We start from the raw sequence: 12,447 nt of genomic DNA on the forward strand, positions 1-12,447 counted from the left end.
CAAAGACTCATAAACAAATCTGAGCAGACGCGGACTATCTCAAGCTTGGGGTGGGGAGGAGTGATGAAGGTGCATGTGTACCAGCAAGCTGAGCTGACACAGTAAGCAGGGCAAATGGTGGGAGAGAAGGACGCTTTGCCAGCAGACACTGGGAAAGCCCCGTGGCCTGAGGATGTGTGGATTTTCTGACCGGATCCTTCCCACATCCCTTTCCACATCTGGTGTCAGATGGCTGGGCTTAACACTTTGCTTTGCCTCCTGGGACCTAAATGACCTTGAGCAAGTCATTTAGCTTCAGTGTCTTCATCTGTGACACTGGAATGAGGACACCACCTGTCACTCCAAGTCTACTGTGAAGATCAGCTATGGTCCTGTGTGTGAAAGCCTCTGTAAAGTACTGCCATGTAAAACTGAGGGGGTTATTATCGGCAAGAGGATTTTTACTCCTCCCTGTGCAGCTCTTTCCTGCAGCCAGTTGCCTTTTCATGTATCTTTGTTATCTTCCAAGGCTGCTTTTGATGTTTCTTTTAACCTGATTATTTTCTTTTTCGAAAGGAGAGGGAGGGAGGCATGGAGCATAACTCATCCCACTCTAACCCTTTCTTAAAGACTGTCCTATCAGAAGTCCCTACAGCGCCATTTGGAGTCACCATAAAGCAATTAACCTCTGAAGAACCAAAGTTATTGTCATGAAAAGAGAACCACATCTGCTCTCTGTGAATATTCTCCACTTTCTGGAATGCTGTAGTAAATTGGTCATTTACTAATGCCACTGAGTAGCTTTTCATTGTCTTTACTTGTTACATCCTCAAAAAATACAAACTATCTTCACATTAACTGACACAAACACTGCAAACAAACAAAAGCATGGGAATAAGTTCCAGAACCAAATGAGAGGCTTAAAATAATCTACTGATCACTGAGAGTGCCCACGTGTGTACCTTTAGCTATCTTCATTTCTTTAATGGAAAAAGAAAATCTCATGAGTCAACATTTTCACTGTGAGCCGAGCTCAGCAGCCTATCGCCCGCATGTCATATGTGTAAGCAGTCCTATACATCTGAACAGAGTGGGAATGAAAATGAGTGAGTGACAGCCAAAGGGAAAGACTCTGAACAATGGGGGGGGGGAGGGCATACACTTCCAAACAGAAATATGAGAAGTCAGGAAGGAGCACTCACATGCAATACAACCTAAGTCTCCTTTTTTTCTTTGCTTAATTCAGTGTTTAGCATCTTGGCTGCCCTGGTTTAGGCTTAAGGAGGAAATTGGTCTAATAAAATGTATCTGAAACATTAGCATTAGGTGACAATGGCTTGATGGCAGGCTGGCCAAGGCAGCCCAGTCCTTGACAGATGTCAGCTTGCCTTGAGCACTGACTCACCACAGCTACAACTTCCACGTCAGGGCTCCTCACCTGTGCCAGCTCAGAGGCAAGTTCCTGCTCATGCCCCAGGTCAGCACCCTTGCCTAGCACTTAACCAGACTGTTGGAGGAGCTGGCCAGTGCCCACTGCCAAGTCTTTACCCTCTTGCCGGTTTCCTTCTCCCAAATCCAATCCACATACAACCTAGGGAAGCACAAACCCAGTACAAGGGGAGAATGTTCCCAGCTCTAGGAAGCCCAGTCCTTCCAAAGACCCTGGACACTGATTCAGTCCATCCTGAACCAGAGGTCTGACACTGAGCTTGTAACACCGCATTTGTACTGCTGTGCCCTCTGCAGACCTCCTCTTTGCTTAATGGCTTGTGGGGAAGAAGGGGAGCCCTGGGAAGGCACAGGCAGAGTTCACAGGGCAGGCACCCAGGGCACAGCCTTTTCTCCCATGCCTTTACACTTCATCCATCTGCCACCTCGGGGCGGAGAGGCAGCAAACTTAAAACTGAACACACACGCACGACTTGGCAAATACCTTTCCCATCTTGGTTCCAGGAAACCCCTCCCCAGCAAGCCTTCCCAGGACTCTGGGGGTTCTTCCCCCACCGGCAAGACTAAGGAACCGGCTCCATCCCAAAGCCACTTGACGACACCATCTGCCACCGGGAGTGGGGACATCTTGTACAGTCCCCGATACCGTGGGCTCTCCTTCCTATTTCTTCACTCCCGCCCCCAGCACGCGCGGACCCTGCAGGAATCCCTGCGGCCCAAGGCCCCCGACCCTGCATCACCCCGTGACCCTCACCCTTCCCTCCGGACCCCGGAATACCCCGAGCTATCGTCCCGGGCGCTCCGGCTCTCGCCCTTCCGAGAACTCCCGCGCTGCCCGGGGACCCCGGGACCCGCCTTCCCTCCCACGGACACCGACGGGGTCCCTCTCACCGTGACAGGCAAAGACAGGCGAGCGGACAGAGTGAGCCGGCGCCAGATGTCTCCGCGGTGCAGCCACTGCACTGGCTCTAGAGCCGGGTCCTTCCGAGGCGCCCGCCCGCGCGAGCTGTCAGTCAGGCGGCCACGTCCGCCCCAGGCCCGGTCTGCGCAGGCGTGTGGGCGGCGCGGGAGCGACGTCACGTGACGGGACGGGGCGCAGCCACAGTCCGCCGCTCGCGAAAGTGCCGGGCTCCGGCCGTGGCCGCACCGCGGCGGGGGCCTTGGTCCCCAGCTTCTGGGACCGCGCCCGATTTCCCGCGGGTCGCTGTTATAGAAGGTCCCGGGAACCTCGTTCCTTGGATCTGCATAGAGCTAGGATGTTCTCCCGGGCCAGGAAAGGCTGGCGGGGGCAGCCGCTCCGCGAGCAGGTGGGCGGGCAATTCGGTGATGCCTGGTGCTGGTTGCTTCCCTGCTGTGAGTGTCCTCACCCCTAAAATACCATTTGCCATTTCCTGCCCGCCGCCTGCTCCACGGTTAGGGTAAAGTCAGGGCATGAATGAACATACTGTAAATACAGGACAGGGATGCATAGTGTAGAAGGGCAATTGGAGGCCGATTTTTTTATTTTTTATTTTTGAAAGAGGGCGCCTTAAAGTCTGATGGGTTCCACCTCATCCTGCTCCAGAAGTTCTACCAGGCTACATCTATTTCAGCAAACACGAACAATAAACACAACTTCCTATGGAAGCCTTTTATAATTTGAGAGGAAGGTAGTGTAGAAGCAGAAATTGACATCTCCTCCCCAGTAAGTTTGGGGTTGTGTCAAACTTGGTTCCCACACCTAGCAAAATTAAGTATCTGATTCTGGAGTACGGGCTCCACACCTCAGGCTCCAAAGACATTTCCACAGCCACACTGCGGAGCTATCTATAGTGCTCTTTCTGGAGGTTGCTTATATGAAATAATAAAGCCCTGTCTTTAAATAAAGGCAGTGGTATCTGAAATGGGGCTAAACGTTAATTTTAGAAAACTGGGTTCTCTGAAATTTTAGGAGTTGTGCAGGAGGAACTGGAGTCCTGTCACTTATGAGAAAAGATGACACAGATGGACCATCAGGCAGCTTTCCCCTGCCCCGAGTGTGGAGCTGCTGGCCCCTGGGAAGAGGACCTATGGAACTCAGATTTGCTGGGGAAAGTTTAAGGAAACCACATGAAGAAAAAAAGCTGGAAGCTGAAGTTTCACAGGAGTTTTGGGGCCTTCAGCGCCATAGTGCTTCTGGTCCTTCCCAGATTTGCTTGAGCAGCTTGGTATGGCCATCATGTATGAGAACCTAGCTCTCTGAGTGTTTCGAGTTTGGTGTGAACTCAGGCAAGGAAGAAGTATAGCCTTCACTTCCTCATGAGGACACCACAGTGAGGTGGACATGCTATTGGTTCCTGTTAGTTCTGACCTGTGTCCCGCAGAATATGAGCCTGTCTTGCATACTTTATGGAAACAGTGGAGGATTCTGTCTATGGCTGAAGGAAGTCCTCCTTTGGTTCAGTGAGTGAACCTAGCACAAGGCACCACATCGTGCAAGCCTGACCTGGCTGGTGATACCAACTATTCAGGGAAATTGAAAAGAGTGAGCTCATTCAGGGTCAAATTCCATGTGGGGGAAATATGACTTCTCTTCAACAGAGTCAGATGGACCTTCTCTCTTCTTATTTCATTAAAGTTCTGACCTTGCCAGAGGGTTGGAGAGAGGCAGATGACCCAGCCATTTTTAAAAAGGAGAAGAAAAGCAAGTTCGGCAAACCACAGACCAGTGAATTGACATTGGACCTGGAAAATGTTCAGAACAGATTACTCACAAAAAATATGTGTCCCTCAGAAGAAGCACCAGTGAAAAGACTGAGTCATGCTAGGTTAACCTTATTTCTGTTGTGAAATGTATAGACTGGTATATCAAGGACACGTAGTAGAAGTAGTATATCTGGACCTGGGAAGTATGTTTACCAGGATTCTTTCAGTTATAAGTGACAGAACTCAATTCATACTGGTTTTTTGAAGCAAGGGACTGTATTGGCTCCCATAACCAAAAAGTTCTGGGGTTGGTGCAGAAAGATCTAGGAGGTCAAATGATGTTATCAGTCAGAACGTAGGCTCTTTCCCCTTCCTGGCTGCATCCCTTTGGGCTGGCTTCATTTTCAGATTAGGTTCTTCTTATAGAGTGGTCTTGAGTAGCAACAGGCTTATATTCTCTCAACTTAGTAGCCTCAGTAGAAAAAAGGATTCTCTTCAATACTTCCAGCAAAAGTCCCAGGATTTGGAATTAGTAGACCAACATCACTCAAGCACTCATCCCTTCAAACTAATCTGAGGCCGAGTTGTTGAGATAAGTGGATTGGCCACATCTGGACAGGAGTGAGGATCAGATACTTGGGTAAAGAGCAAGGGAAGGGTGGGTCCCCACAGGAAAATGAGATGCTCTTGTGAGGAGAACGGGAGACAGGTTCTAGGCAAGCAAGGGAGAACAGACATTCAGGACAGAACATTTGCTAAGATACCTCATGATGCTGTTTGAAGGACAGGAAGAAAAGGAAAGAGAAATAGTGAACTTATTGGATGACTGAATTAATATTCAAAAATACTTTGATCAGAGAATGAGCCCAAAAAACAATTCTACAAGATAAAACTGGTGGTGACTTAGCATCAGTTCTGTTTCTGGCTGCCCATCATGCCTATTTTTCCCTTCCTTCTTTGTAACACATTGCCACAAACTCAGAGGCTACAATGACACAAATGTATTATCTTTCAGTTCTGGGGGTCAGTCCTAAAACTGAGTTATCAGCAGGGATGATTCTTCCTGGAAGCTCTGGGGAGAATCATTTCCTTGCCTTTTCATTTCTAGAAGCCTCCTGCATTCCTTGGCTCAAGGCCCCTTCTTTCATCTTCGAAAGCAAACTCCTTTAATCCAGAATAGTTATCAGCTTTTTCCCCCTTCAAGACACTAATATGTACTAGGAGTACAGGCCAGTTTTCTGTAGAGTGTCTCTGTTGAGGTTTTTCTGATCGCTCCCTGGTAGAGTCAGGAGTACTGTGGAATTCTGGCAGCAGCACTGTATAATTGATGTGTGCCCCTCTCAGTGCGTTGTATCAGGAGGCACAAACATCAGTGTGCCTCGTTATTGCTGACACTATGTTTGACCAGTGGTTGAGATGGTGACATATTTATTAATTGTGGGGCTTTTTTTCCCTTTGTGATAACTAGTAATCTGTGGGAAAGATGCTTTGAAATTTAAATGTCCTATTTTCCAGTAGTTTAGCATCCATTAACAATAGTATTGGGTTGGCCAAAAAGTCCATTTAGTTTTTCTCTGTAAAATAAAAAAACGTATTTTTCATTTTCACCAATAACTTTATGGATTTGGATATTTTGAGTGTGTCAGCTCTCTCCTGTTATTGGCTTCTAGTGGGTAGAGGCCAGGGGTGCTGCTAACATCTTCCAGTGCATAGGCAGCCCACAGCAAAGAATTGTTTGCCCCAAAATGTCAATAATACCAAAAAACTTCACAAACCACTTTTGACATGTTTGATCAGTTACAGCGCCTTCTCCATACACTGCACAAATCTTTCTTTGCATTTCAGTTGTGTTTTTACCTTTCTTGAAATAATAAAGCATGATACACCAAAAATGTTGCCTATCTTCTTCCATCAATATTAAAATGGCTGCACAAAAATTCACCAATTTTGGTTTCTTAAAAATGCGTGCTGATATGACAGCTGTCACAATACAATCTAACACAGTTGTTTCAAATGAAGTTAAAGACAACTAAGCACTACTAGAGCCATTGTACAAAAAAACTAAACAAACTTTCTGGCCAACCCAATACTATGGTGGGTACAAAATGTCAAGTGTTGTGATTCAACTGCTCCATCAATATATATTAGCTGACATTTCCCTGCATATATTCTTGTCCTTCTCCAGTATGTTCTTCACAAAGCAGCGAGAATGACCTTTAAAAACCACAAATGTGATCAAATCTTCCAGTGGCTTCCCACTGTCCTTCAGATGTGGCTGGAACCCCTCATCTGGTTGTTAGGGCCCTGCGTGACCCGGCCCCTTCTGAGCTCTCCAGCCTGGACTCAGCCACTCCTTCTTCGCCCTGCACACAGGGGCCCCTTACAGAATTTCAAACAATCGACACTGCTTTCCACCAAAGGGCCTTTCCCACCAACTCTTTGCTTGGAAGCTTGTTCCTCCAGCCCCTGCACCCTTTGCTTGGCAGATACCCAGGTGCCCTTCATATATCACATTCTAAAGAAAGCCTTCCTTCCACATGACCCCAGACCAGGCCAGATTCCCAGGTATAGCCTCTCACCACACAATGTTCTCTTACTTTATAAGAACATAACAGTTTGTACGATTACTTATGTGTTCGATTAGTCTCCAAGTTAATAAACATCACAGGCAGGACATGTCTCTGGTTTGGTTTACTTGTGTCTGCAGCACCTAGCATGGTGCCAAGCACAGAGTAAATTATTAAATACTTCCTGAATGAACCGTTATGAGTCTAAGACAAGGCGAGGGTGGGGAAGGACAAGAAGAGGACTGAGTCATTGAAACCAGAGCACAAATGGGCAGGGACTTGCTTCCAGGGGGCTTGGTGGACCAAGTCCTGGCAGCAGGAGCAGGGGCTCATGTCAAAGGCCAGCCCCCGGAGCTCGGGAGAGAGCTGCCCTGGCATAGAGCACAGCCTCTGGCTCCTCAGGGAGTGTGATCCAGTATGAAGAGCAGGACCATCACAGCCAGGCAGGAGGCCGGCAAGCTACTGGGTTTCCTTTGGGCAATTTCGTAGCTTAGTTCCTCAGCTGGACAAAGGGGTCCTACAACTTCCCAGGGATGTGAGGATGAAATGAGTCTGTGAGGCAGTATGACAGCAGCAAGGGACATCTGGCTCTCTGACCCAGCTGTGTGACCTTGACTGAGCACACTGCCTAACCTCGTGGGCCTGTTTCTTCATCTCTGCAAGGGGCTGCCCATAGTGTGTTCATTCATTCCATGCATTATTATTGAGTACCTACTTTCTGACAGGCACTGGGGATACAAGAGTGGATGATACCAACAAAACTCCCTGCCTTTCATGAGGTTGGCATTGCAATGAGGGGTAAACAACAGGATAACTTACAGAAAGATATTGGAAGGTAGCTGAGGTGTGACAGGAGCAAAGCTGGAAGGGGGAAGGGAACTGTTAGACATGGAAGGGAGGGAGAAATTTTAGATGGGGCTTCAGGGAGAAGATGCCTTCCAAATCAAGTCCCAAAGGGCACAAGAGAGCAAGCTTGTGCTATCCAGGGGACAAAGAGCACCATGCCCAGAGCCCGACACTCAGTAATTGCTCCATACCCGTCCACTAGCCATACACCCTCCTACCAGGACAGGCTGGGGCCCCAGCAGGCTCTACCCATAGCTCAAGGCGCAGTGGCCCAGTGACACACCACTTTCTGGGCCTTGTCTAACACCACGGGTTGTGGAGTTCCAGCCTTCTGGCTTCCCTAGTCTGGCTGTTGCATCCAATACTACAAATTCAGTGGAAAAAATAAGAGCCAACCCAGAGCATCCTTCTGGAACAAACCTCTGTACTTCTGTCTGTCTTCTCTCTCCCTCCCACTGTGTACTTGAAGTAGAGCAAACAAATTAGAAGTGTACGTGGCTAGGTGAATTTTCACCAAATGAGCACCCATACAACCAGCAGCCATATGAAGAAATAGAATATTACTAGCACCCTAGCATCCCCCCTCAATAGTAAACACTGCCCTGCCCTGTCTTCCTAAGCCAAAGAGCAGTTTTGCCTGGCTTTGAACTTTTTAATGAGATCAGATAATATGTACTCTTTTGTGTTTTACTTTACTCAACATCGTATTAGTGAGATTGCTCTGTACTGGTGTGTGTAGTATATACTTTTATTCTGTACGGCATTTTACTGTATACTGTACTGTATACACCACAATGTATTTATTCATTCTGTTGCCCATGGACTTCAGGTTGTTTCGTTTAGGGCTATTGTGGGTATTGTGTGAACATTCTGGTGCATGTCTCTTGGTGAATGTAGGTACCATATGCTCAGCCCCAGCAGACACTCTTAACACTTGTCCAAGGCAGCCTGAGGGTGTCATGTCCACCAGCAGTGCATGAACTTCTAGCTACTCCAATGCTTGCCAACACTTGGGGGTTTTCATGTTTATGTATAAATAGTATTTCATTGTGGTTTAACTTTGTATTTTCCTGATGACTAATGAAAATGAACAGTTTTGGGAAGTCTCTTTTGTGAAGTATTTGTCCAAGTGTTCTGCCAATTGTTTTACTGGGTTGTTTCATTTCATTTAAATTATATTTTTATGTATTTAAAAATGAATAAATGGTTAAAAAATAAGTTACACACCTTCTTCTTGTATATTTTTCCATAAATATTCTGTGGACTAAAAAACATAGATCCCCTACTCTTCTTTTTTTACACAAATGCAGTTTTATACAATAGACTTACTGTACCTAGAAGACCATCCATATTTTAACACATAAAAATATGCCTCATTCTCTCGCTCTCTTTTTGAATCCTCAACTGAGGACATGCCCACTGATTTTAGAGAGAGGGAGAGGGAGGGAGAGAAACATTGATCAGTTGCCTCCTCTATGTACCCCCATCCAGGGACCAAACCTGCAATCTAGGCATGTGCCCTGACTGGGAATCAAACCCTCAGCCCTTCTGTTTACAGGAAGACACTCCAACGAACTAAGCCATACCGGCCAGGGCACATCCCCTTTTTATAATTGCACAGCACAGCATTCCCTTGTGTACAACATAGTTTATTTAGTGTATTGATGGCATATAGGCTGATGCCAGTTTTTTGCTTCTAAAAAATGCTACTATAAGTACTCAAGTGCAAACATCTTTGTGCACATGGGTAAGTGTATCTGCAAGATAAATTCCAAAGAGAGGAATCACTGGGTCAAAGAGTATATAACTTAAGTTTTTGTGATTCATTTTGCTATCTTGCTCTGCAAAGAGCTGAATGAATTTCCAATTGCACCGACTTGGTCTGCCTTACCAACACAGAGTATACCAAACTTTTATTTTCCTAATCTACTAAATTATAAATGGGATTTCTTTTTATTTTGAATTAGAGCTGAGAGTCTTTTCACATATTTGAATAGAGCCTCCACTTTATTTTTTTTTAAAGATCAGTTATTTAATTAGGTTTCTTGAAAGAAATTCAGAACTTCATTTTGTGAGGATAAAGCCCGTTTGTGAGAGCAAACACAGAGCGGAGGTAGTCCTGGAGCTCAGGAACAGCTTTGATTTTTGGAAGAATTTGCGAATCCATGAATTTCTTCTGATCGACCTCGCGTTGCTTTGGGAGCTCGTATTTCTCCTTCTCGGTGTCAAAGATCTCCCCCTCATGGTATCTGGGCTTGTGCAGCTGCTTCTTCTTGAAGTAAGCATCAGTGAGATGTTTGAGGATTTTCACACCACTGATACCAATTTTGCTGGAGGTGCCGATGACAAATTTCTGGCATGTTTTATGCCAAGGAACTCCATGAAGGGCCAGAGGTCCAGTCGCGAGCAGCAAGTCACTGCTCAGCTGCTTCAGGAAAACCACCCTCCTGCCTCTGTGGTGCCCAGTGAGGACGGTCAGAATGGTTCCGGGAGTGATGCTGGCCCGCATTTCTCACGTGTGACTGAAGGGCTTCTTGCCATGGCTCAACAGCTTTCGAGGCACATCTTAGAGTAGTATCTAGGCATTTCTCAAAGTTGAACCATTCGGGTACCACCATTTGTGTCACTACCAACTGGTTTTGTGACAGTGGCCATAACTTTCTCCTTTTTCTTTTCAATCCTGGGTTTAGCTGCCAAATACTTCCTCTTGTACATGGCCTTTCAGGAATACCTGCCAATTCCTCTGACAAGGACAGGGTTCGAGCTGCAGTGGGGCTTCCCCTTCTTAGGCGTCTTGGCCTTGAGGTTAGCCCTCTTAACCTGGCCATCAGCATCAGCCTTCCTGGCTTCAGATTTCTTCTCCTTAGCATCTGGTTCCTCAGTTTTTACACCACCATAAGGCAAGATGGGAAAAAGACTAAAAGTCGTGGCTTTCGGTCTATAAGCTGAGCCTCCACTTTAAAAAGGGCTGTTTCCTGGGATGACTGGTTAGCTGGAAACTAGCTCCTGAAGGGAAAACAGAACTAACCTGGAAAACGGGATGTTCCCTTCTCTGTAAAGATTTCCAATTTTAGCTTTTCTGCTCCCAGGACCTCAGTAAAATCAAGGAGAGGCAAAACACTCTGGGTTGAAACACCATCTTAAAACAGGAAGGAACCTTAGAAATCAAATCTAATCTCATATTTTAGAGGTTTAAAAAACACACACAAAGAAGCTGAGGCTTGGAGAGGGGAAATGACTTGCAGAAGACCACTGTTGAGAAAGAGATAAAAATCTTTCATAAGAGTTCAGTTGTTTTTGTCAACTGTTGCCATCCTTGTTAAATATTTTAATGAATTATTTTTATTGTGTTATTATTTTCTTTAGCAAGGGTGCAATTTTAAAGTTACGATAAACAAGGTATACTAGTAATTAAAAACACAAGCAATATAACAAGTGCGGGGCATCAAGAAAATTATGGGGTATGGATCCCCCCTCTTTATTTTTTGTGGAAGACTTTAATGAGTCAAAAAGATTATTGGGTGTCTTCCGGGATTGTCTGGAACACCCTTCTGGGTGATCTGGCTCCGTGAGCTTTTTCCCTTTCTATCTAGAACTCTACAGGGTGTTGAGAACTAAGAGCAATGCAAGTGATTCTTGCCCACAGATAACAGACGTACAAGGGCAGACGTTCAACTGACCTCCCGCCCCCACTGTAGAAGGAGCTAGTTTTGCATCTCATAAGCAAGTTTTGCATTCCTGACAGCCTATAGATGTGTCTGCCTTTTGGATTAATCTCTCAACCATTTGTATCATCTTGCATACTTCTTCCTTAGTTAGTGAGTTAAACTAAATCTTTTACATGTGTTTATACTTGTATAAAAGTCATGATGTAAACTTTAAAATATATATATTCTTTTAACATTGCTTGCAGCAAGTGTATCTCCAGTACAGTCTGGGTGTTATCAAAGATAACCGCCCCTTCAGCCTATGTGAAAACAAATGACCACTGATGGAGGCCAACCTCACTTTCCTCCCTCGTGGAAAAAAACCTGCCAGGCAACAGGAGGCTCAGTGAGGGGTGACTGGATGCATAGAGCCACTCTGAATACAGAGGTGCAAGGCCTACTAACAGAGCTTTAAACTTTTAAAGCTGGAATTTTGGTGATTGATTTAATTCACCCCTTACTTCTGAAAGTTTGTCTGGAATAAGAGTTTTGGGGGGCAAGAACTGAGGAGTGAGAAAGCGGCGTGCAGAGAGTGAGATTCTGATTCCTCCGCTGTAATCACTGCTTTTCTCAACCTAACAATTTAGTGAGTACTCACCAGTTTACAACAAACACTGAGCATCTACTTCCCAGCCCGGCAGCAATTGTCCCAATTATAGGAAACCCAAATAAATTAAAAAAAAGTGTCTACCTTCAAAAAACTTAGGACTCATCATCTGGAAGGAATCGTTGGTAGGTTCTGGCGTCCAGGTCCCTCGGAGAGGGAGCCCTGCGCCTCAGCAGACCCAGGAATCAGGCCTCCAATCCCCAGTCCAGTGCGCTTCCCCTTTCCCCCACGTGTTTCTGCCACCGTTTTTTCACTCTCGTTTCCATTTCCTTCTTTCTGAGTTCCCATTCTCGCGTGCCGTACAGACCACGCCTAAAGCTGACAGCTCTTTGAGAGGTCGCCGCGGGCTCGAATCACCTCTGCAAGAACTCTGGACCGAGTGTGACAGCCTCACGCGTGGCTTGGACCTTGCGCCAGCCCGTAACCCCAATCCTTTCTCTTCCGGATATCACTTTGGAGGGATCCTTTTACTTTAGAGAGGGGAGCCTGTGACTAGAAGCTGCCTTCCTCAAGGAACTGACTGTCCTCTGTTCCAGAAGGACCCTGGTCGCCAAGTCCCGAAAAGCGCCTCGCGCTCCCCTCTCTGCGATCGGGTGAGGGGACAGCCGGAACTGCGCACGCGCGATAC

The 12,447-nt window shown here is 46.3% G+C and overlaps 1 protein-coding gene and 1 pseudogene across 3 annotated transcripts in view; both read right to left on the reverse strand.

Annotated features, from left to right (window-relative positions):
- KIAA0513 (KIAA0513 ortholog) overlaps positions 1-2,452 on the reverse strand; it is a 44,718-nt gene extending 42,266 nt beyond the window's left edge. For all 3 annotated transcript variants that reach the window (XM_037142405.2, XM_037142403.2, XM_037142404.2), the window contains exon 1: positions 2,320-2,452. The gene's annotated coding sequence lies outside the window, so the exon portion shown is untranslated. The remainder of the gene's footprint in view (positions 1-2,319) is intronic.
- Positions 2,453-9,094: 6,642 nt separating this feature from the next.
- Positions 9,095-12,433, reverse strand: LOC119047072 (60S ribosomal protein L6-like; annotated as a pseudogene).
- Positions 12,434-12,447: the final 14 nt, after the last annotated feature.

The sequence above is a fragment of the Artibeus jamaicensis genome, unplaced genomic scaffold (genome assembly GCF_021234435.1).
Source record: "Artibeus jamaicensis isolate MK-2021 breed Jamaican fruit bat unplaced genomic scaffold, CSHL_Jam_final contig_464, whole genome shotgun sequence".
Lineage (NCBI taxonomy): Eukaryota > Metazoa > Chordata > Mammalia > Chiroptera > Phyllostomidae > Artibeus > Artibeus jamaicensis.